The sequence below is a fragment of the Taudactylus pleione genome, unplaced genomic scaffold (assembly GCF_031769625.1).
Source record: "Taudactylus pleione unplaced genomic scaffold, aTauple2 ptg000707l, whole genome shotgun sequence".
In the NCBI taxonomy this organism is placed as follows: Eukaryota; Metazoa; Chordata; class Amphibia; order Anura; family Myobatrachidae; genus Taudactylus; species Taudactylus pleione.
The window spans coordinates 14013495-14037098 of NW_028285109.1; the positions used below are offsets into that span (position 1 = coordinate 14013495).

At 43.3% G+C, this 23604-nt stretch overlaps 1 protein-coding gene across 5 annotated transcripts in view; it reads right to left on the minus strand.

Annotated features, from left to right (window-relative positions):
* The window catches only part of FMN1 (formin 1), a 294798-nt gene that overhangs the window by 246036 nt on the left and 25158 nt on the right, over nucleotides 1-23604 (minus strand). Inside the window, exon 1 of one of the 5 annotated variants that reach the window (XM_088456503.1) lies at nucleotides 742-793. The exons of the other annotated variants lie outside the window; for them this stretch is intronic. The gene's annotated coding sequence lies outside the window, so the exon portion shown is untranslated. Of the gene's footprint in view, nucleotides 1-741; nucleotides 794-23604 lie in introns of those variants that run through there. 5 annotated transcript variants of the gene reach the window in all.

Consider the following 23604-nt stretch of genomic DNA (forward strand, 5'->3'; position numbering starts at 1 on the left):
CAAGAATCATTAAGTCTTTAAATGGCCGATTCCATTGTTATAGACGCCCCCTACTGTGCATCTGTACGAATAGGCGCCAAACAGAGCAATTCAATTATTGCTCTGTTCAGACGCCTAAAACTGCGAGAGGCGGACACATTTCTTCTAAAAGCCTGCTGACAGTGCGAGAAGAAATGTGTCTAAAGTCACCTTTTTTGGGCACCCTGATTCCTCCGCACGGAGCTCCCGCCCACAGCCAACTGATCGTGATGATCCATAGCCTAAAACCTGCCTGGGAAAATTACCTACACAGTGGTGAAAACTGCAACACAACGGATTCAGTGGTTGTGGAGGAATTTATCGCAAGTAGACATTCTCATTTATAAGAAAACATAATATAAAAAAAAAAATCTATCTATATATCTCTCTCTCTATATAGGGTGGCAGTCATTGCAACAATATCAGAGGGCACCAGGGTATACCCAATATCTGTATAAAACATTGAAGCGTCGGTTATACCTGGTGTCCTGTGATATTGTTGCAACGAGTGCCACCCTACTTCTGATGAGATATATAGATTGTGTATGTATATATATATATATATATATATATATATATATTTATATATATAGATATATACACACACACACACATTTATATATATATTTATATATATATATATATATATATATATACACACACACACACACACACACACACACACACACGCACACACACGCACACACACGCACGCTGATGTACCTGGCGTTGCCTGGGTTAGATCCATTCCGTTAGGCATCCCAGACCAATTGCCACCCTCTGAAGTTTTCATCCAAATATGTCCGGTGGAACACCCGGAACAGGCTCCCTTGGGCAAAGTTCTGTCCAGCATCCTCAGGTCAAACTTCTGCCCAGCGTACACCAACGGAGGTCCAACCAGGACCTCAACACCTCAAACCCCCCCCCCCTCCTCCCTCCCCTAGTATGTCTTCTGGGAACCAATGTTACCACTCTGACGCGCACATCCAAATCCATCTAATGGTAGGCTCAGAACAGGCTCTCACAGTCAAAGTTCTACCAAGTATACACTATCGCGAAGTCCAACCGGGACCCTAACCCCCCTAAAACCTGGCCAGGATCCAACGGGACCACCTCGCGTTGGTTTCATCCCAATCGTTGTAGGAGTGTCCGATTGCATAACCAGACAGACCAATAAACAGCAACAAATATTGTATATAAAATTCATTGGTCTAAGTCGCTATGTGAACTAATAGCTTACTTTTCTTAATACTAAATACCTATGTAAGATTTGGCAGCTTTACCTTTGGAGGAGAGAGAGAGAGAGAGAGAAAGAGAGAGAAAGAGAGAAAGAAAGAGAGAAAGAGAAAGAAAGAGAAAGAGAGAGAAAGAGAAAGAAAGAAAGAAAGAAAGAAAGAAAGAAAGAAAGAAAGAAAGAGAGAAAGAGAGAAAGAGAGAGAAAGAGAGAGAAAGAGAGAAAGAGAGAAAGAGAGAGATCCCTTTTGCCCTCCTTTCTCGCCACCAGTAGCATTCTGACTCATCATGGGTATGCGCATACCAGAGTTAAGAAAAAAAAAAAAAATGTTGGGTAACATAAATAATGGTTAGTGTCCCAAAGAAAAATGCATTGTTTTTTAAAAATGCATTAAATAGCTGATTTTTACAGTAAAAAAAAATAAAAAATAAAAATGATAAAAACACTTATACCCCTTTTCCACCAAAATTCGGTCTGACCCGGAGTTGGAACAGAGTTCCTATCCGGATTCAGACCCGGAATTTAGCCGGCGCCGACTCGAGATATTCCCGAGTCGGCGCCGCTCACACCGGACTCCGGTCTGCATAGACCCGGCATGCACGGTGTGAAAGTGGGCGCTTGGAGATGACGTCATCTCCAAGCGCCAATGAAGTCGGACCAATCGGCCGGCAAGCAGCGCACTCCAGGTCATCGTGACCCGGAGTGCACTGTTCTCACGGGCTATGTCCATGTTAAACCCTGCTATTTACCTGGGTTGGATTGCCAGGTCACTCGACCTGGCGATCCAACGCTCTCCCCCCTTTTACACCAGGGAGCTGCCCGGGTTAACCCTGCAATAACCCGGGTTTTAGCTCTGGTGTAAAAGGGGTATTATTTGTATTACAAACGAATAAAACAAAACTGCGAACAAAATGGAAAAAAAAAAAGGCAACTGTAGTCGGGCCAATTTAAAAAAAGCAAAAGACAAAATAAAGCAATTATGTTCGTTTAATTAAATTTAGGGTTTAAAATTAATTTGGGGCAATTTGAGGTCATTATTGGTTTTAATAACCAATAATGACATGTAGTTATTGGACCAATTAGGCTAACTTAAAATTTCTAATGGTCTAATTAGTCATTGGGGAAGGGGTCCCCAACATTTTTTTACTTAAAATAGGGATTTTTAATTTTTGCTCTGCTCTGGGGTTGCAAGAAAATAGCAATTCCTGTAGAAATTACAAAAAAACTAAAACCCCCCTCCCCCCCAAGAAACGCAAATCTCTATATGCCGCCTCATTAAAAACACAGGCCAAATCTGGCATTATACTGAGGGAATCATAATAAAACTAACCAATTATTGTACTTTTGTGCAAATAATACACATGATGGCAAGTAAAGGTTGTGTAGTAAAAGAAGGACTTTATAAAAGAGGGAGCACTGAGCATGTAACTAACAATAAATAACATGGTGAGTTTTCAAGAAGTTAGCCCAGACAAATCAATAATACAGAAGCATTGTCAATATCCATAACGCAACTCTAATTCAATACGTGCAATGATAATGTTTATTAAACAAGTTTAAATCCAAACAGATTACTACTAAGCACTAAAGATTCAGCTTGTAGAAACCATAATGATTACAAGGACTAATAAAACAGATTTACTAAACGGCACAAAATTATCTGCAGAAGAAAATCTAATACAACGTAATCTAATACAATGTCCTGCTGCCTATCATGTCTCACACCCACCATCTGTCCCATTCAACCAACAGCCAATTACCCTAAACCCCCTTACCCACAATCAGTAAGTTCTCCTTGTTGTCTCTAATCTTATCTAAGAAGTTGTGTGGCAACAGCTGTGCATAGACTGGATACAAGAGACCAACAGACATCCTGATTTAAAAGATAAACAGCATGTGATTCATTTTCCTATAAACACAACTGCATATTCAAGTCATACACTAATGACAAAATATATTATAATACTGGAAAGAGTCATGCTTCATTTCCTGTCCAATCAATGTCCAGTATAATATTCGTCCAGAGGTTACCAAACGCGGTCCTCAAGGCATTCCCAACATTGCAGGCTTTAGAGCTATCCATGGCTAAGCAGAGGTGGTTAAATCAAATTGACTGAGGTACTAATTAAGCCACCTGTGGTCAAGCATAGATATCCTTAAAACCTGTACCGTTAGGGTGACTTGAGGACTGAATTTGGGAACCTCTGTATTAGTCATTAAAATAAAGTTAGCGGTCAATGCAATTAGTCGCAATCTGTTCACGGCTATGTTCCACGATCCAAGTTAGCGGATATCGCATGAACTTTACCATACAAAAACAGGAGGATCACCACCTGCAAATTCTTGCGTCCAAATCGGCCATCTGCTGGGTTTAACGCATTAACTCTGCAGTGTACGATTTATGGAAAATGCATGAAAGAGTGCAGGGGGTATATTTACTACAGTGTGGGTTTACAGAAGTGAAGGTGTTACCCATAGCAACCAATCAGATTCTACTTATTTATTTAGCACCTTGTAGAACACAGATTCTCAAACTCTGTCCTCAGGACCCCAAACAGTGCATGTTTCCCAGGTCTCCTCACAGAATCCCAAGTGAAATGATTAGCTCCACCTGTGTATCTTTTAAAATGTGTCAGTGAGTAATGAATACACCCGTGTACCTGCTGGGTGAACTCGAAAACATGGCCTGTGTGGTGTCCTAAGGACAGAGTTTGAGAACCACGGTTCTAGAAGACTCAATCGTTGCTCCGTTCCGGCACCAGCGTTTCTGCTTGCACCCTCCTGAGGTGGTCAGCAGAAATGTGCAATAAATGCGTTGTCTGGGTGTCCAAATGACTTTACGTGGCTAAACCCTCTCTATTTGGGTGCGATAAAGCATGGGCGCCCAAAAACAATTGAATATCGCCCCCAGTCTCCTGTCACTTTAGATGAGAGAGAGTGGGTGTAATAAAACAATTGAATAGCCCCCTATGGGGGAATTCCTCTGTCCTAATGGATTAAGTAACATTCTTTTATGCACTTATAAAAGGGACGCATCTTGTCACTTGAATTTACCAGATGCTGGTGGTCACACTCCCCATTTACCACAGTCTCAATCGCAGACTGTTTGCACTGCTGTTAAGAGTCATCGTTTAAAATGAAAGAAAATAAATTTAAAAGCAGTTGTTTAACAGTTACTTTTGAGCAGAAAACAGTTTACTCGTGTTGTTAACAAGGAAACACAACAAGGAGGAGGCAGTTAGTGATTATATTTGGGAAAAGATTAAAAAGCAGCATGTTAACAGCAGCGGTAATTGTGTTAACTAGACATGAACAAAGATATTTAAAAACTGAGTTTATCTGAAACCAACGCAGAAATACAAAAGAATAAATTGATTTACAGCAGCCCATTACAATTATCTACTCTGACCCAAGTCACAGCACTGTCCTCTGAAGAAACAAAGGATAAATGAACATTACGTAAGTAAAATTTACCAAGTTGTTAACTCTCTTTCTTCCAAGTCCACAGTGTCCACAAGGAGACATTGGGGTGTAGGTGGGACCTGGAGGACCGGACACAAACAGCAACGTTTTTCAATCCCAGGATGCTCCGGTCTTTCCCCCTAAACCTTGCCCACAGCCTGAGGGCACCTCAGTTTTGTTAAGCCCAAGGCAGGCGCAGGACAGAAGAGAAGGAAGACTGGTACACTGAAGAATTCCACTCTCACAGAGAAGGGGGTGACCAAGAGAAGAAACCAATAGAAGCCAGGTGCATCAGGGCAGAAAGAGTTAACAAAGGTAAGTTTCACCAGGGTCCATAGAGATCCACAGGGAGACATTAGGGATGTCCCAAAGCAGTGTTTCAGGGTTGGGAACGCTCCTGCGCTGATAGGAGAACCCTACATGTGAAGGAAGAATCCTGAGAAGCAAATGTATCAAAGGCATAAAACCTAAGAAAGGTATGGACAGAAGACCAGGTGGCAGACTTGCATAGCTGTTCAGCTGAGGCGCCACACCAGGCTGCCTTCGAGGGACCCACAGAGCGAGTAGAATGAGCAGAGACTGTAGTCGGCACAGGAAATCGCGTCTGCGTGTAAGTCTGCGAGATTGTCATGCGAACACATCTGGCCAGAGTCAGTTTGTTAGCTGGTCATCCCTTCTTGTGGAATCCATAAAGGACAAAGAGGGAGTCCGATTTCCTGATGGAAGTAGTACGGGTCCACGTAGATCTTTAGAGCACGAACCACATCCAAGATGCCTCACCTGCCGAGAGGTCTAGTGGATTTAAAGGCCGGAACCACAATCTCCGCATTCCGGTGGAAGTGAGAAACCACCTTGGGAAAGAAGCCTGGGCGTGTTCAAAGAACAGCCCTATCCTGATGAAATATCTATCCTGATATACCAAAATGGGGGAGCGGCACGAAAACGCCCCTAAATCCAATATCCTACGGGCAGATGCTATAGCCAGAAGAAATAGCCTTTGCAAAGAGCCATTTGATATCCACCGATTCCAGAGGTTCAATGGAGGTTCCTTAAGTGCTTTGAGCACCACTGACAAATCCCATGGAGCCACAGGAGGGAGCAAGGGAGGTTGTATCCATAGAACACCTTGCATGAAGGTGTGGACATCCGGTATAGAAGTAATCTTGCACTGAAACCAGATAGACAAAAGCAGAAACTTGTACTTTGAGAGATGCTAGACAGAGGCCTAGATCCAGTCCAGCTGAAGAAAAGGCAAGAATTTGAGAAACTTGAAAAGACCTGAGGGTCAAAGTTTCATGGAGCACACCATTGGAAATATGAATGCCAAATTCTGTGGTAAACCCTGGCTGAGTCAACGGGTCTACTCATAGAAGTTGAAGAGGAACGTCTATAGAAAAAGTCTTAGAAGATCCGAGTACCAATGATGTCTGGGCCAAGTCGGAGCTATTAACAGGACTGTGCCTCCTTCCTGTCTGAATTTCTGAAGCACTTGAGGAAGCAGGGATATTGGAGGGAAGAGATATGCAAACTGGAAGGTCCATGTCACCAAGAAGGCGTCTAAGAAGGCCACGTTGGGGGTCCTTTGTTCTGGCTCCATAAACTGGAAGTTTGTTGTTGTGTCTTGAGGCCATGAGATCCACTTCTGGAAGACCGCATTTGTTCACCAGAAGCTGATTGACTTCGAGTGTCCCCTTGATGATTGAGGTAGGCCACAGCCGTGGGTTGCCAGACTGTTCTTGTACTGGCCTGTTTTTCAGAATATTTTGAGCCAGAGTGAGAGCTCTGTAGATGGCTCAAAGTTCCAGGATGTTGACTGGGAACCACTGGCCCTGGAAAGTGTGTTAGCCGGTTACTGCGCCCCACCCTCTTAGGCTTGCATCCGTGGTGAGGAGAGCCCAGTCCAGGATCCAAAAGGGATGACCCTGGTTCAAATGGGGAGTCTGTAGCCACCAGGCTAGGGACAGGTGAACCTCTAGGGGGAGGCTCATCGTCTGGGATTTGAGCAGATGGGGAAGCCTGTTCCACTGGGAGAGGATCAGGTGTTGTAGGGGCATGGAGTGAAACTGAGCAAACTCCATGTCGAAGGTGGACACCATTAATTCGAAGGCCTGCATTGCAGAGTGAATCGACACTCTGTGATTGTGAAGCAGTCTGCGTAGTCTGTACTGTAGTGCTGAATGTTGTCTGTCGTCAGGAAGATTCTCTGAACTTGAGAGTCCAGGGCGGCTCCCAAATTTACCTTTCTTTGAGAGGGTGTCAGAGAAGACTTTTTCCAGTTGATCAGCCAACCGTGCATTTGTAGATAGATAATGGTTACCTGCAGATGACATTGAAGAGACTCTGGAGAGCTTGCCAACAGCAAATGATTGTCCAAATATGGGAGCAGTCTGATCCCTTGATGACGAAGAGAGGGGGTGATGAGAGGCCAAACGGCAGAGCCTGAAATTGGTATTGTTGCTGTAGTATAGCAAACCGGAGATATTGTTGATGAGACGGTGCTATAGGTACATGTACGTAAGCGTCCTTAGTGTCCAGGGATACCATAAAATCTCCAGGCTCCATAGCTAGGATAATAGAACAAAGTTTACATACGAAACTTGGGCACCCTGATAAACTTGTTCAGAGATTTGAGATTGAGGATAGGCCGATGAGACCCACTGGGCTTCTGAGCTAAGAATAATAGTCCTTGCCCTGTTGTGAGGAGGGGACCAGAATTATTACTCCTGAATTCAGTAAGGAATGAAAGGCTTTGTGGAGCAGCAGGACCTTGGCGTATCCGTGAGAGACCACTTCTCTTACCCAGGTATCCAACGTGGTATAATGCCAAACGTGAGCGAATTGTAGAAGTTAGCCTTCTGCCCTGGGAGCCACCAGGGAGAGGCCCGCCTCGTCAGGCTGCAGGCTTGTCCACAGACTTGGCAGGTGGACATCTAGTAGCCCAGGCCTGTTTGGCCCTAGGCTTGGAGGCCTTAGCTGATGTCTGTTGTCGTGGAAAGGACTGACCCTTGGCTTTGCCTTGAGGACGAATGGAACGAAAAAATGACATCCTAGGTTTTGTATTATAGGTAGAGGGCAGGAACACAAACGATACGGCAGGCCACTACCGAAGTGGCAGATATCCTGGAAGCCAGGAGAGCCATATTCATAGCTGCCTCACCTACGTTGCATCTCTAATGTGAGATATATAGGAGAGTTGCTCCCTTGAAGCTTCAGGGGAAAGTGTTTCTTCTAGGGCCTCTACCCAACTCTCAATGGCTTTCATCCAGGGCGTAGCCTTACCAGGACAAGTAATAGCTCCTGTAAGAAAGCAAAATAGATTTATGACAAGCTTCTATATGTCTATCTGTAGTCTCCTTCAAGGAGGTAGCAGTATGAATGGGTAACGTGGCATTTTTAACCAAACAAGTTACATGAGAATCCTCAACCTGGGGAACTTCCCATTTAGTGCAATCAATAGCTGGAAGAGGGTAAAAGGAACTGAACTGTTTTGGATTTTGAAACATTTTACCAGGCATATTCCATGCTTCACTCATGTGATCAGATAGCTGGTCTGATTGAGGGAACTCTGGAAAAACTAGCATTTGTCATTTAAAAAGTGCATTCTTTTTCTTAGAAGCGGGTTCATCCTCTATTTGTAAAATGGATTTTACAGCTCTGATAAGGGCAATATATCTAGTTTAGAGGGTGGATCGTCTTCTGCGGATACGGTCAGAGTGAGAGAAGTCTGCGTCTTCTGCCTCCCCAGATGATATGTCAGAATCAGATAACCGAGTGGACTGGGAGGATAACAGAGCACGTTTAGAGGGTTTAGTGGATAAAGGCTTTTCCCTTTGTAGCATTTGCTGCAATGCTGTAGAGGGAGCAGCCAAACTCTGTACTGAGGTAGACAGCATGCCTACCCATGGGGGAGGCAAAGGATTTGCAGGGGGTACATGCTGTGGCCATCCCACTATGGGGACCGCTCTCGGTCCTGTAATTTTTGCCAGCATCTGTGAAAAGGCACCCAGGATGGGTCCTGAGGGAGAGACACCGAGGCTAAGGGACCTGGTGCTGTGTAACAATTAGTGCAAAGCCTATCCTGAATGAAGTCCTCTGGGGCTAAGCCCGCTGAGCAGAAGTTACAGGACGACAGAATAAGGGCAGGATCCTGAGGCTGTTCGTTATTATTTCCTCTGCCAGCCATAGTAATGATACGGTGCAGTATGTGAAATATGGCATAATGTAGTGCGTAATCGCGCTATATATGACCCAATATAATATGCAACAGGGCTATATATGGCACCATGTAGTATGCAACAGCGCTATATATATGGCACCATGTAGTATGCAACAGCACAAAATTAGAGAGATATATATCTATCTCACAATATAGAGTGCAACTGCACTACTGGTGGCCCCCCTGGAGCGACAGCACTATATATGGCACAACGTAGTGTGCAACAGCGCTACATATGACACCAGGGAGCGTGCAACAGTGTTCGATATGGCACAATGTAGTGTGCAACGCGGTATGAAGTATACGATAGCCTTCACAAGTGTGAGGTACAATGACCCACCATACCTTTGTATGACAGGGTATAGTAGTAGAAAGGGATACTTATAACTGACAGTATAGAAAAACTGAGATTCACACTAGCACAAGTCACATACAAATCAGAAAAGAACATTACACTGTTACGCTGTATAACCTGGCCCTGGGGGGACGTATACAGGGAGACTGGACCCAGCGATTCCCAGAGACTGCTTGCCTAAAATGGCTGCCACGTGTCTCTGAGGGGACGGAGGGTGAGGGAGGAGCAGCCCAGGGAACACCAGGACCATAGTGGAAAGGCACCCTGAGCTGGGGGAGGGGCTGCAGGGAGAGCGCCTTATCCCCTGGCTGATGTTATCCACCGGGTCCCCTGGTCTTAATAATATGCCTCTTCGCCAGTATGTTAATATTCCCCGATTACCACCCGAAAATGCTCTGAATCAGTGAGTCTGGAATTTTTAACATGTTGTATTGCTCGATTCCCCAACAGACTGAGTAATTGATGACTGCAGATGAGCATTTTTGATAGTCGATAGGCATCGGCAGAATGGGGAACGTGCCGTAGATGGCTCACAACTTTTAGACAATATCTTCTATTTCAATATCCATTTCAAGGCAAATAAAAGGCTACTATTGTCATGCTACCAATATTTGCTAAACATGTTCTTTTATTTAATTTACATTTAACTTTACCTTCTTTTAAGTTGTTGGTGGAAAGAAAATAAAATTAAAAATACTACATCTCCCTGTCAGTCCTGTTATTATCATGTAGACAGTTGAATTACAAAATTAACACTTTGCCAAATGCCTGAAAGCCTCGTTTATTCCTTTTATGCCATTTAGATATGAAAACACCGGAGGGAAATGTTTTCTAATTGAAGCATTTTAGAGCGGTCACTTGTTGTATATGGCCATGGAGGACATTTCCTCATGCAGAATGCTACAGCCAGGAATGTTGAGCTCAGTTGCAGGAAAGATTGAAAGCTGCAGAATTAAAGAAAAAAAAAAAAAGAAGTGGTCCTCAGCTTATCTGGCAAATTGCGTTACTGAACGGTTTCTCCTCATTACAGACATAATTCATACTGGTGAGCTCCTGAAATCCTACTTTGTGCTTAGGTCCACACATATCCATGCAGAATGATTTGCTTTTTGGGGGGGTGTAAGTAAATTTACAAGTAATCTTACAGCAGAGTGAGTCCATTCACTAGAAGAGAGTCTGATGCAAAGCTAAACACAAGTAAGCCACAATAAATGACACATTGCATGCACAGAACTGACAGCATGTATTTGCCCACATGCAGAGGTATACTCATCTCTGCAGCTGGACCGTCCCCATCCCTACACTTGGGTTTTCATGGCTAATTGAATCCCCCCCCCCCCCCCCGTTTACATGGGTTAACACAGGTAAATGTTAACGCGGCTGAGCACAATTTTGTTGCTATTCAATTAGCCGCACAAGCCAACACGCGTTTCCATGGAATTTAACACAGGTTTTTCTTTTTTTTTTTTCAGCCTCTGAGCAGGTACAAAGTTGGGGAAAATGCCTATTTTAAAAAGGTAAAAATGACTTTGCTTGGAACCCCTGGGGCAACCTGCCTAAATGATTTATTAGGCACTTAGTTTTTATTTGCTTATTAGGGACAATAATATTATGTAATTTTTAGGGTGATATTCTGCAAAATGCAGAATGGGTTAAACTATGCGGGACAGGTATATGGGGGTGCTGTATGGATGGGATGAGTATTTTCAAGCTTACAGGTGGGAGTTTCAGTTTCAGGAGTTTAACACATTTTTAAAATGTATTCATTCACTGATGCATTTAAAAAAAAAAAAAAAAGAGATGGAGATCATTATTTCACTTGTGATTCTATGAGGAGACCTGGAAAACATGCACTGTTTGGGGTCCTGAGTCCTGAGGAACAAGTTTGAGAACCGGTGATCTCATGCGTCTGATGAAAGAGTGTCCCAGGAGCTTATGTAAATTGTGCAAAGTAGTGCAGAAATGTATTCTACAGATGTTACACTATACAAGAATTGTAAACATTGTATTTAAGAGGGAAAGCTTCATGCAGCAAACATTCTGGACATATTTACAAACGTATCAATAGGGGTTAGATCGCATTTGACCACATACATATCAAACATATGCACAAAACAGCGTTCAGAGATTTCGCTTGCACTTGTTGTGAATAAGAGTCCTAATATCTAATTTGGTCTATATGTTATTAATTGATAAGTTACCAATTATTAACCTGCAATACTTTACTAGAGTGCTTGAACTTTCTCTCTGTCCATGTATGTGGATACTATTAATATGCTTAGGGATTTAGTCTGCCCTTTTAGAGAACACTTGGCATTCTTACAAAGCAAAAGTCACGATTTCACTACATAACACTTTGGGGGCAATTCAATTAAACGTATTGTTACATTACATATTACAGCGCAATGTATGGGTGATGTACAGTGTGCACATGACACGAAAACGAATGCCGGCAGTCAGGATCCCAGCGGTCAGAATGCAGACGACGGGATCCCGACAGGGTATCATACCGACACTTGTTGGTCGGGTGTACTAACCCTCCCCCTCTCCTAACCCTCCCTCTTTGGTGTCTAACCTTAACCTTCCCCCTAATGCATGAATGTAACCTCCCCCCTCCCCGCACACTAAGCCTAACGCTCCCCCCAACTTTGCTACTTACCTTCGGCATCCCAGCGGTTGAGATGCCGATGCCAGGATTCTGACCAGCATCGCGATTCCGAGGCAGATAAGGTAAGCGTCAGCATACCGACTGCCCGGATGCCAGACCAAACCCCCCCCCCCCCGCAATCTATTTCCTATGAATGTAGAAGCAATGGGTGCAGTTATCGGCATTCCCCCGCTGTACGAACAGCACACTGCATGCATCACTCCAACATTTAATTTATCTGAATTGCCCCCTTTATTTTCCCAAGTTTGTTATAGGTTAAAATATATTAAAAACAGGAAAAAAAGTGAGGGCTGTTTCTTGTAACCTGAACTAGGAATGTGACCATCTTTCACAGATGCAACAGTCAAAATGACTATGCACGCATGTTTAAAGAGGATTGTGCTTGTATACACATACATTAATAAACCAATCTTGACGTGGCAAATTTGTATTTATTTATTTTAATGTTGGCATCTGTTTAAAGGGATTATCCACTTTACACTAATCCTCTTTCTCTTGGAAGCAACTTCTCATAAGCAGTAAAGGTCAGAGTCACTCTTGGACAGCTATGATTGCCTTAAGGATATGTCTGCATAAGGGCCATTTCACATTTGCCTGGCAGCGAAAAAAGCCGCCTGGTTTTTAGCCGGGTATGACATCTAGTAAATGCAGGGAATCAGTGGGTCCTTTCAGACGGCATGGCTACGGCCTGGCGCTGTCCAACAGCCGGAAATATCTACTGTGCAGGACGGTGCCGTGCCATCCCTACACGCCAGTAGAGTGAAGGAAACAATGTTTCGTTTCACGCACACTGGCTTCTGCCGGCCGGGCTTGTGCAGCGACTGCTGCTGCGCATGCCCAATTTGTTGGCAAAAAAAAACAAAAACATAAAAAAGCGGCTCAAAGCAGCTGCTTGTGAAAGGCACAGCGCCTGTAACAACCCGGCCTGCTACCGCCTGGTTCTTGCCTGGCCGGCCAAACCCGGCAAATGTGAAACTGGCCTCAGACATGATTCAACAGAGATGGGCAGTTAGTGTGAGGTAAATTGCTGTAAGATGTACAGTATTATGTAGTGAATCATTTATAAAGCTGCTATTTCTAGGTCTATAGTAGCAGATATTTTGATCAGCCTGTTTCAGGCTTTTCAAGAATTTGCATACATTTCATAATGCAGAGGTTATTGAACTATACATGAGATACGGTGGGACCAGTGTTTTTCTTCTTGGTGTTCGGTCTTGAATCTCAAAGTTATAATAATACAGAAATGGACTCCTCTGAAGACAACTTTATAAAGGAATCTATTATTGAAAGTGAGGAAGAAAAAACATACTGTGGGGCCCATTTATCAACAAGTTTTATCATAATCAACAAGTTTTAAAACTCGTTGCGTATGATAATGGCGCTCAAGCCAATCAGCTTCCAATTATCATTTTTCAAACAGATAGCAGTTAGGAGCTGATTGGCTGGAACACCATTATCATACGCAACAAGTATAAAAGGGCCCCCGAATTCCATGCTGAAGATTTAGGAAGAACAAGTTGATGATGAAATGGATGACTTTGACAACACTGCTGTCAGACTAGCAAAAGTCCCCAAACTTAGGGAAGGATACACATATGCCATTTAAATTTGAGTTTGAACCTTCTCAGTTACAAACAGTAGCTCTGTTATGTTTTGCATAATATATTTATTAATATACAAAACCTATACTATATACTGTAATTTTGCCATCAATACTGCCAGGATATACAATACTGGTTTTGGTTAAATATCTACCTTAAGCTGGATGATTCTGAATGATAAGCCAAAAAATTTTGTTCCAACTTGTTGGTTAAATGAAACCGGTTTTGTTTAACCCACCCAGCCAATTCTTGTTCCAATGTAAACGGAAAGTTGGAAACTTTCCCAACAACTGAACGATTTTCAGCACAGAAGTAGGTGGTTGTTATATCATACGCACCGTATAGTGTGTACAACCGATCAGTCACTCACGGCGGTAATTCATTGCATCATACTATCTGCTGCTCTGCACCACAAATGGGGCGATGCAATGAACAAAGCGGTCCTGCCACATGCATCGTGTAACACATTGCGTTGTCGTACATCGGATCATGCAGTGTGTACTCCATTGTATGGTGTGTACCCAGTTTTGGAGGTGCAATCACTCCCCCAAGTTGTCATGGCTACTGCCCATCTAGCACTTTACTAATGGCACAGCTAACAACATATTCCCAACATGACATGACAACATCCCCTGCGCGATTTAAATAAGACGTAACATGTTCTATGCCCTTGTAGATCAGGAAATTCAGGTCTATAAATTTATCTAATGTTTCTGGTGTCATCTTGTAGTCTATATTTCTATTCTATTTTAGGAGGGTGGGTGATGCCATGCTCACTTCATTATAGCCCCACCCCAATATATAAAGGTCTCAATTATTATCCTTTATTTATATGGCGCCACAAGGGTTCTGCAGCGCCTTACAAAGTACAGAAACAAATGAGCACACAAGACAACAGTTATTAACAGTACAGACAATGCAGGACAAGTACATTATTTATAAACATGCTGCATAACACCTAAATGAGTAGCAGGGTGTCAGTAAGCAGTTTTAGGTGCCATTGTAAATGAAAAGTAAAATTAAGGCAAGAAGAAACACGTGAGGGAAGACGGCCCTGCTCGCGAGAGTTTACATTCTAAGGGATGCCAGCATTTCAAAGCAGAGGGCAGGTATACAGTGACACAAAGCTGACCGAACCGCCCACAGCACTCAGTAAGTGGGAGGTCACATGTGGTCTCCAGGAGAGCTGCCCGCTTTTCTGGGCATCTGGGAGAGCCATCCAAGATTTGGGAGTTTCCCTGAAGAATATCCCAACAGTTATGCCTAGGGCAGGGGTTGTTGGAGTACGAAAAAAAAAAGGTCACAGCATGGCTTAATCATGGCTGCCACAGTATGCCGAAACACTGCAGTTATAGTTCTTGTGGGGCCCTCTCACAATTACTTGAGGTCAAATTATGAGCTAATCCCATATTGAGTGAAGGCGACAATTATAACTAAAAACAGTTTCAGCCATTTTGGATGGACTATTTTACTTATTTTTGGGACTGTACAGAGTTCCGTCCAGGCTTTTGGGGGCGGGGAGGGGTGTGACCCTTAGGGGGAATTCAATTGTTGTTTGGGTGCCCACTAGCATCAATTCAATTGTTTTTCTGTTTGGATGAGAGTACTGCTGGCGTGGACATTTCTGCTTGCAGGCTCCAGAGATAGCAAGCAAAAACGTGTGAAAACTGTCCAAACTCCGCTTTTCGCATCGCGGGCACAACTTTAGTTATACGCGACTAAACACTGTACTTTTGAGCATGACTAGCATAATAATTACTGGGCATCTGGTACAATTGAATTGCTGTTGGGCGCCCATTAATTAGTGCGGCCGCCTCAAACAATTGAATTTCCTCCACAATGTTTTGATAACATTAACTCATTAGCACAGATTTCTGAAATTGCTAAATATATTGGAAAAGTGGCACGCTGGCAATCCAGGCAGCCTTGGATGTACAAATACATACTCTAGGGTGCCGTGATTCAAGAAAGTTTGAGAACCACTGCCTTAAAGGATAATGCCACTTTTAAGAAGTTGCTTCTATTAAATATATTACACCTGAAAACACAGAACTGACAAAAAGCCATGGCACCAGTGAACCTTAGCTTTAAAAATCCTGTATTATATGGCATCTATAGTAATATGGTTTTATTTTGTTACTCTGTAATAGGCATTGCTGCTCAGTTTTGTGTTAACTTGTTTTGCCCTGCCCGATTTTAAAAAGGCAAATTGCGCCCTGCACTTTTAGCGGCACCCTGCTAACACACCATACCTTCAGCCTTCCCGTCCGCAGGCCAGTGTTCCATGGATGGGAAAAGTTGGGGTGACCGATCACCGCAGGGTGAATACAGGCCGCACGCATGCACACAACATCTATTCGTCGTGAGTGGAGCGCTTGGGGGATGCCCAGTGCTTCCGTAAGTGCTGGGCACGCCCCCAAGAGAGACAAAACAGGATTTTGGTACTTACTGGTAAATCCATTTCTCAGATTCCACAGGGGACACTGGAGCTCAAGACAGTGGGGTATAGATGATGGTAGAGTAGAGCCTGGCACTTTAAATAATTCAGAAGTGTGACTGGCTACTCCCCCTCTATGCCCCATCAGCCCTCCATGTCCCATTAGCCCCAGTTTAGAAACGGAGCCCGAGATGAGACGAAGAACAACAGGCAAACGAAGAGAAGATCACAGTACGGAATACAACCGACTAAAAGGAGAACAGAGGAACCCATTGCAGGGAACCCATGCAGTCACACAACCATATAATGAACCAAACAAAACGGCAAGAACGCAGCGCTGGGCAGTCATCCAGTGTCACCTGTGAAATCGGAGAAATTGATTAACCGGTAAGTACCAAAATCCTGTTTTCTCCTTCATCCACTAGGGGACACTGGAGCTCAATACAGTGGGGACGTCCCAAAGCAAGCCTCCTGGGTGGGTAGTGCTGAGAACTAGCCTACCCTGCAGCCAACCCAAAACAGGGACCGCCAAGGTCAATAGGTCGAAGTGGGAAACAAGAGATGAGGAGCAAGTGTTAGCGCACAGGACACAACAGAACTCCATGCGCAAATGGAGCCAGAAAAAGGGCAACTAGTGTGTAACAACTGTGGGGAAACGGAAGAACCCCATAATCTCAGCAGAAAACAGACCAACCTGGACCAGAGTGGGTACATGAAGGTCGACCAGGACCATACTGGAGGTCCAACTAATCAAGGGGCTGGAAACCAGCAGAATGGTTAGAACATAAAAGTCTCCAACAAGTGGCAATCCCACTGCATAGGAGGCAAAGACAGCATTGAGAGGAATGAGACTACAACTGCTTGCGGAGGGTTAAACAGCAGGACAACCTATACTGGAACATAAGGATAAAACAGCAACTGGAACCCTTCAGTGAGACCAGGCGAAGACCAGCATCCTCTTGCCTGGAAGAAACGAGCAACCTCCGGCAACAGTGGCAAAGAAAACCATAGCAGAAAACCCCCAACAACAGACTACTTCGAACCCGATGGAAATGTGTGTTCAGAACCAGCTTCTGTCCCGAACATAGAATAAAACAACTGGGATAACCTAGTCGGTAACAACTACGGATGCAACAGCCACTCTGAGAATCAAACCACCCAAACGGGAAATATCCGATACACCAGGGCAACCATGAAAGTACCTGTCAGTGTAATGAAAGTATTAATAGATACTGAACAGCAAAACCAAAACTAGGCCTTCTGCGTAAAACATTGCTTGTCACGAATCGCTACACTGAAATTAGGAACCCACACGCTAGGAAAACCTTAAAGGTGGAGAGCCAACTAACATGAACAGGTACCATTTAAGGCGGATGGCTGCAAGGACAGCAGCTGTTTTGTGAGACGGAGTAATAACGGCTGTGTATCGTCAATTGCAGTATCAGCAGCATATCTCGAGACATAAATGGGGTAAGCCCGCTTACCTGTGAGCAACCAGAAGACCTCTGGACGCTACATAGAATGTCACTGACCTTTTCCAAACTCAGCAACCCGTCTCGTCATATAGAGTGTAGCATCGGTTGTGCAAAACCCAGTGCTCTACAGCTCGGATCTCAACCTGAAGAGTTGCAGCAGATAATACTGTAGACACTAGCAGAATAGTTATTGGAGACATGTAGGTCATGTAAAAGAACCGCATTCTATGACTTTACTGGAAAGTTACCATGAGGGATGTGTATCCATATAGAGAATATACATAACCCCCCAAAAAACGGACTGTTAGGGTAAGTATCATTACAGAAACACTTATAAAGGGGAAGTGTGTATTAGCTAAAAAGGCAGAATCCCAGGATAGCGGTTATTACCTTACAAGACCCTGTACCAGTCGAGGTACCCATAGAAGTAGTGGCTCCCCCATTAGTGACCCTTGAACTTTAAAGTGGTCACAACGATAGTGATATTGAAAAAAAAAAAAAAAAAAAAAAAACAATAAAATTGAACTGCAAAGTCAAAGATGTACGCGATACCCACCATGTAATACCACCCAGGTATGCGTCTTGGTGGATGGCCCTCAGGCATAGTAGCTGTAACTGCTACAATGTAAGCAAAAAGGCCATGAGGATGGGATAGAACACGGATTACTTCTATTCTAGTAGGAATCTTTATTGGGGCTACTGCTAAGAGATTTAACTTGCCAAGTTATCTTAGCGCAGTCTGCGAGTATGCCGAGAAGGGTACGAGTACACTGATATAGCATGTGTTACTTATCCTAATAAAAGGGATATATCTGTATTACAACACCAGTAATGGTTGTAAACAGACGTCCGCGATTATAATTAACTATTCATACAAAGAATGGAAAATATAATTATATACACATAAATACATACAAAGATATATGCACGAGAAATCAATCCCTTTGAAAGGAAGAGTTAGTATCAGACTCCTGCACCAGGACATCAACTTGCTTATATATTATTACCTAGAAAACTGCATGCTTAGTATAAATTGACGGGGACAGAACTACACTAGATATAGACCAAGGTCGAGATGCGATAACCCAAGACCTAAGAATGATGAGGCAGAATGCTCCTCCTAAAACAGTCGGAGCTGAACCTATTCACCTAGTGCCCCAGGAGCACCCATGTAAGGGCATACCTTATATACAGTATATTGTGTGGACATAGAAGTCACCAGGCATGTATAGGTAGGTTATGGAACTTCGGAAGATAGCCAGAAGAGGGTACCTATATAGTGTTAGAGATTTTCTCAAATGGGCAAAATATAATTACAGATTATCTTACATGAGAAGTTTAGTGTATCTATGTATATGGGATCCGTATGAAATACCGCCAGATTGTTCAAATCCCGACGCCAGAAGACCGGCAACTGAAGGTCCCGATAGCCTAAACCCAAGTCTCCCGGGGGGGGGGGGGGGGGGGGGGGGGGGTGTGCCCAACCCTAACCCCCACTTCCCCTAGCCTAACCCTAACCCTCCCGGGGAAGTGCCTAAACCTAAGTCCCCCCCGGGAGCCCCTAACCTAACCCTCTCCCCTGCAGCTGACCGTGCCCACCTCCCTTCGATCGGTATGCCGGGCGTCGGGCTCCTGGCGTAGGTAAAATGACAGGCGTCGAGATTTCAACGCCTGTCATTAGACCCCTGCCAGAATTAAACAGTCGGGAAGCCGGCGGTGGGCATTTCGACCATCGGCTTCCTGACTGCATCCCATGTATATACACCATATATATTAGAATGCATTTAGAAAATACTGCGTAGCTCCTGGTATTACTAGGTATTCTCCATTCAAGTACTAAGCAAAGTTCCAAGATCAGACTAGATCGGCGAGCTCAGCATGGAGTGTGTTTTGAGCAAGATTACTTCATTCATTCTGGCTCCATGTTTCATCATTACAACAGCCTGCTACCACTATACCTGGACTGCAGTGCCCCAGGAACACACACACACAAAGCAATGCTGACTTAATGGCAGACCTATGTGCAGCCATACGTTCCTTAAAGGGAGCGTTCCGTTTTGCCAATAGAAGAAAGGCCACATGGGCATATCATTTGATAGATCTAAAAGGCCGTAATTCAATTAGCCGTGAAAAGTCGGAAAAGTTTCGCCTGTCAGAATTTCCGCCTACATTGCGTGTTTTACACGCTAAAACTTATCGAGCGCGCCCCTTCGCCGTATTCAATTCCAAAAGGACATGAAAACGCATCCCAGTGAAACAGGCGAAAAATGCTGTCAAAAATGGGGAAAACAGCCTGACACCCCCAAAAGATGCACTAACATTTGGGATCAATATAGATGCTCCCGAATAGCCCTAATAAAGCTATTTGGAGTACTTAAGTGCTGTTAATTGCTTCTAAATAGCGTCTTTGCACAAGTGGTGAAGAATAGCATTAAGCAGTTTTTTTTTTTTGAGAATTTAAGTAATCCTGTCAAATTTGGAGTGCTTGAATATGGGTGCAAGCATGGCTTAAAATCGCTTAAGTGAAGTCTTAAATTTTTTTTAAAAAATTTACCTTCAGCAAGCACCTGCAATCAAAAAAACACCTCCCCCATACTTGCAGACCCCCCCAAAAGTATTTCGCTACTTTTTGTTTGTATCCCAACTTTGTACTTTTTTGCCCCCATTTTCAAAGTCATTTTTTGGGGTGTTCCTCACTTTTTTTATTTGGGATTTTTTGACGCAGTTCTACTTTGGGGGGCTGCCCCAAGGGTGCTGAGTGTTTTTCCCGACGTTTGCACTTCAAAACCCCAACTCTGCACTTTTTTCCGCATGCTTTCAGAGGTGAATCTGTTCTGCCTATTACATTGCACTGACTTTCCGCGTACTCGAAAGGCTTTGGATTTGACTACGGAGATTAGTTTCCGTCTGGCGAAATGACGTTAACCGCGATACTTTTTCGCTGAAAACTGCTGTTCGTGTCTAATTGAATACGGCCCTTAGAAAGTATTTTACACAGTGAACACAATGGTCTCTCCTTCCCTCCCATCAGAATTCCTGCAGGTGTTGTGGGGTGATTATTCAGTGGGCTAAGAAGGAAAAGCAAGTTAATTTACTTAATGATGTGAGAGGCAGCAGAATGAGTCAGCCAGACACAGAACTAAAGGGGCCCCATACATCAGCAAACAAAAAATTCCTCAATCCAGCAATCTGCACCCATACATATCAGATATTTTTAAGTGATTTGCAGATCATTTTCAAGAAAGACATCTCCCAATAGTGAAAGGCTCATCGCTTTACTAGTAACTTTCTGTAAATCGGCTGATTGCTAGTGTATGGTAACAATCTACAGCCCCAATTGGTCTGCGAAAGGAAACATGTTGGATAACCTGATTCACTTTTTGGTCAAAATCTGCGATCTATGAAGTCTATACATTGCAGTTCTTTTTACACAATCATCTGTCCAACTTATAATTGCCCCAAATGATTGCTGATATATGGGGGCCTTAAGACCTGCTGTGTGGTCAGCTACAAATGCTTTCTTCCATCTAAAAAAAACCACAGTAACAAGTCCACGTGTCAAGCAAATAAAAATAGAAATTGCGTGATTAACCCAGGATTTAACAAGGTTACAAGACACCGGGCATGTGTCGGTGTGTGTGTTGCCCGGGTTTAAATCTTCAAGTTATTAAGTTTTATTATGTGAGGTCATCCAAATTCATTTCAGTGGAAAGCCCAGAACATTCTCCCCGGGTCAAAGTTCTGCCCGGCGCCTCCAGGTCAAAGTTCTGCCCGGCGTACACCAACGAGAGGTCCGGCCAGGACCTCAACCCCCTAGTAGGACTTCTGGGATCCAATGTTACCGATGAAGTTCAGTAGAAGGCCCAGTACAAGATTCAAAGTTCTGCCCACCATACACCAAAGAGATCTGACCGGGACCCTAACCCCCCCTAAAACCTGGCCAGGATCGAACTGGACCACCTCGCGTTGGTTTCATCCCAAATCGGTGCAGGGGTTTCCGAATATATAACCAAACAGACGAACCAATTTAAAAAATAATTATCAGTAACAGAAAAATAAACAGAATAGTAGAGGATTTACGGTTTTCCATTAATAAAAGGCACCAGAGAAATGGCTGTTTTCAAAGGATTGCTGCATTTTTGATCATTAGGAGTATTTAACATAGGGGTGACACATGGATATCTGCTCTGTTTCTTCCCTCTATTATCTCAAATCCTGCAGGCTTCCCATAAAAGTCCAATTAACCTTTACATGGCATTAGCATATTGTAGCCCACGGACTACATTTATGCATTTTTGTACAGAAAGGGACAAAATCTTAATTTAAGTGATCACGTAAGTAATCATTTTACTTCTTAGGCCCGTATTCAATTAGCCGCGATAAGTCGGAAAGGTTTCGCCTGCTGCACTTTCCGCCTAGATCGCTTGTTTTGGCAGCGGAAACTTATCGGGCTCGCCCCTGCTATTCGCACTATTCAATTCCAAGGGACGTGAAAACGTCAAACCGCGATGTCGGAACAGGCGGAAAGTGCTGTAAAAAAATGGCTAAATCAGCCTGAACCCCCCAAAAAGGTGCACTAACATTGGGGATCAATGTAGATGTCCCTAAATAGCCCTAATAAATCAGTTTGGGATACTTAAGCTGTTTCACTAGCTTCTAATTAGCGTCTTTGTAAAAGTGATGAAGAATGGCATAAAGTAGCATTTTTTGGTAAAAATAAGTAGTCCTGTCAAATTTGGGGTACTTCAAAATGGGTGCTAGCATATTTTAAAGTCTGTAAAGTGAAGTTAAAAACCCACCTGTTGCAAGCACCTGCAATCAAAAAAACCTCACCCCTCCATGCAGACCCCCCAAAAGTCTATTTCACTACTTTTTATGTTTGTACCCCAACTTTTAACTTTTCACCCCCATTTTCAAAGTAGTTTTTTGGAGTATCCCTCACTTATTTTTATTTCTTAGGGATTTTTGACGCAGTTATCCTTTGGGGGGCTGTCCCAAGGGTGCCGAGTGGTTTCCCTACGTTTGCATCCCAAAACCCCAATTGTGCACTTTTTTTTCGCCTGCTTTCATAGGGGAATCTTTTCCACCTATTACAGTGCACTGACTTTCCGCGTACGCGAAAAAAGTATTTGGAATTGAATACAGAGATAAGTTTCCACCTGGCGAAATGACGTCATCCGTGATACTTTTTCGCGGAAAACGGCTTTTCATGTCTAATTGAATACGACCCTTAGACTTCGCTGGGATGACCATCTGGGTGGGGCATGATATATAGCCCAGAAAAAGGAAAGATTCTTGGCATTTCATAAATACTAATAAATAGTCAAATAATGACTGGTCCATATATCACGGAAGTATTCATGTACTGGGACTAATAATCCAGATTATTTGCTCATAATGTGTTCCATGTGTAGAGAAATGTGAAACAATATTGTGCGAAGACTGTCTGAACAAGCTGTTACAGTTCTATCTCTGTGTACACATCCTTTTAGGATCGAAGGAGTCAAGATTTATGAATGGCCAATATTAAAATCCTACACTAATAAATACATATTCTTAAAGTGCATGGAGACTGTGGCTTACTTCTCTTACACATAATCAATGGTTATTAGCCTATGGGTTAACACCCAAAACGTGGGTTGCAATGCCATACAGGTCACAATGATCCTCTCGTGTACAGTCAATAATTTTAAATTTTTTATCATATTTTAACGCATTATTTGTAACAGGAGCTCCTCTAAATTTTAAACAACTTACTCAAAGTTTAAAGGGTCAGCTCATACACACCCACAGTAAGCAAGGTTGCCACCAATCTGCACAATCATTGAAGTTTCAAAGATAGGGCACCACCTTGAATCTCTTTTGAAGAAAACATCAGAAGTTCCTAACTGCTGCAAAACCGGTGTACCAATTCCTGGTAAGAAACCAAAAATTAATCATTTGATATATTTAACTTATATTAAATAGGGATAGCTACAAAGTTTACGACACATTGATCTATCTATTAGCAGCATTTCAAACTTCTAATTTACTTTATGCAAAAGCCTCTAAAAAAAAACCAAGTGCCTGCAACTCACTGGCTACTACATTTAGACCTTTACCACCATTTGTGTAGGGCTCTGCCTAGTTTATACTAGG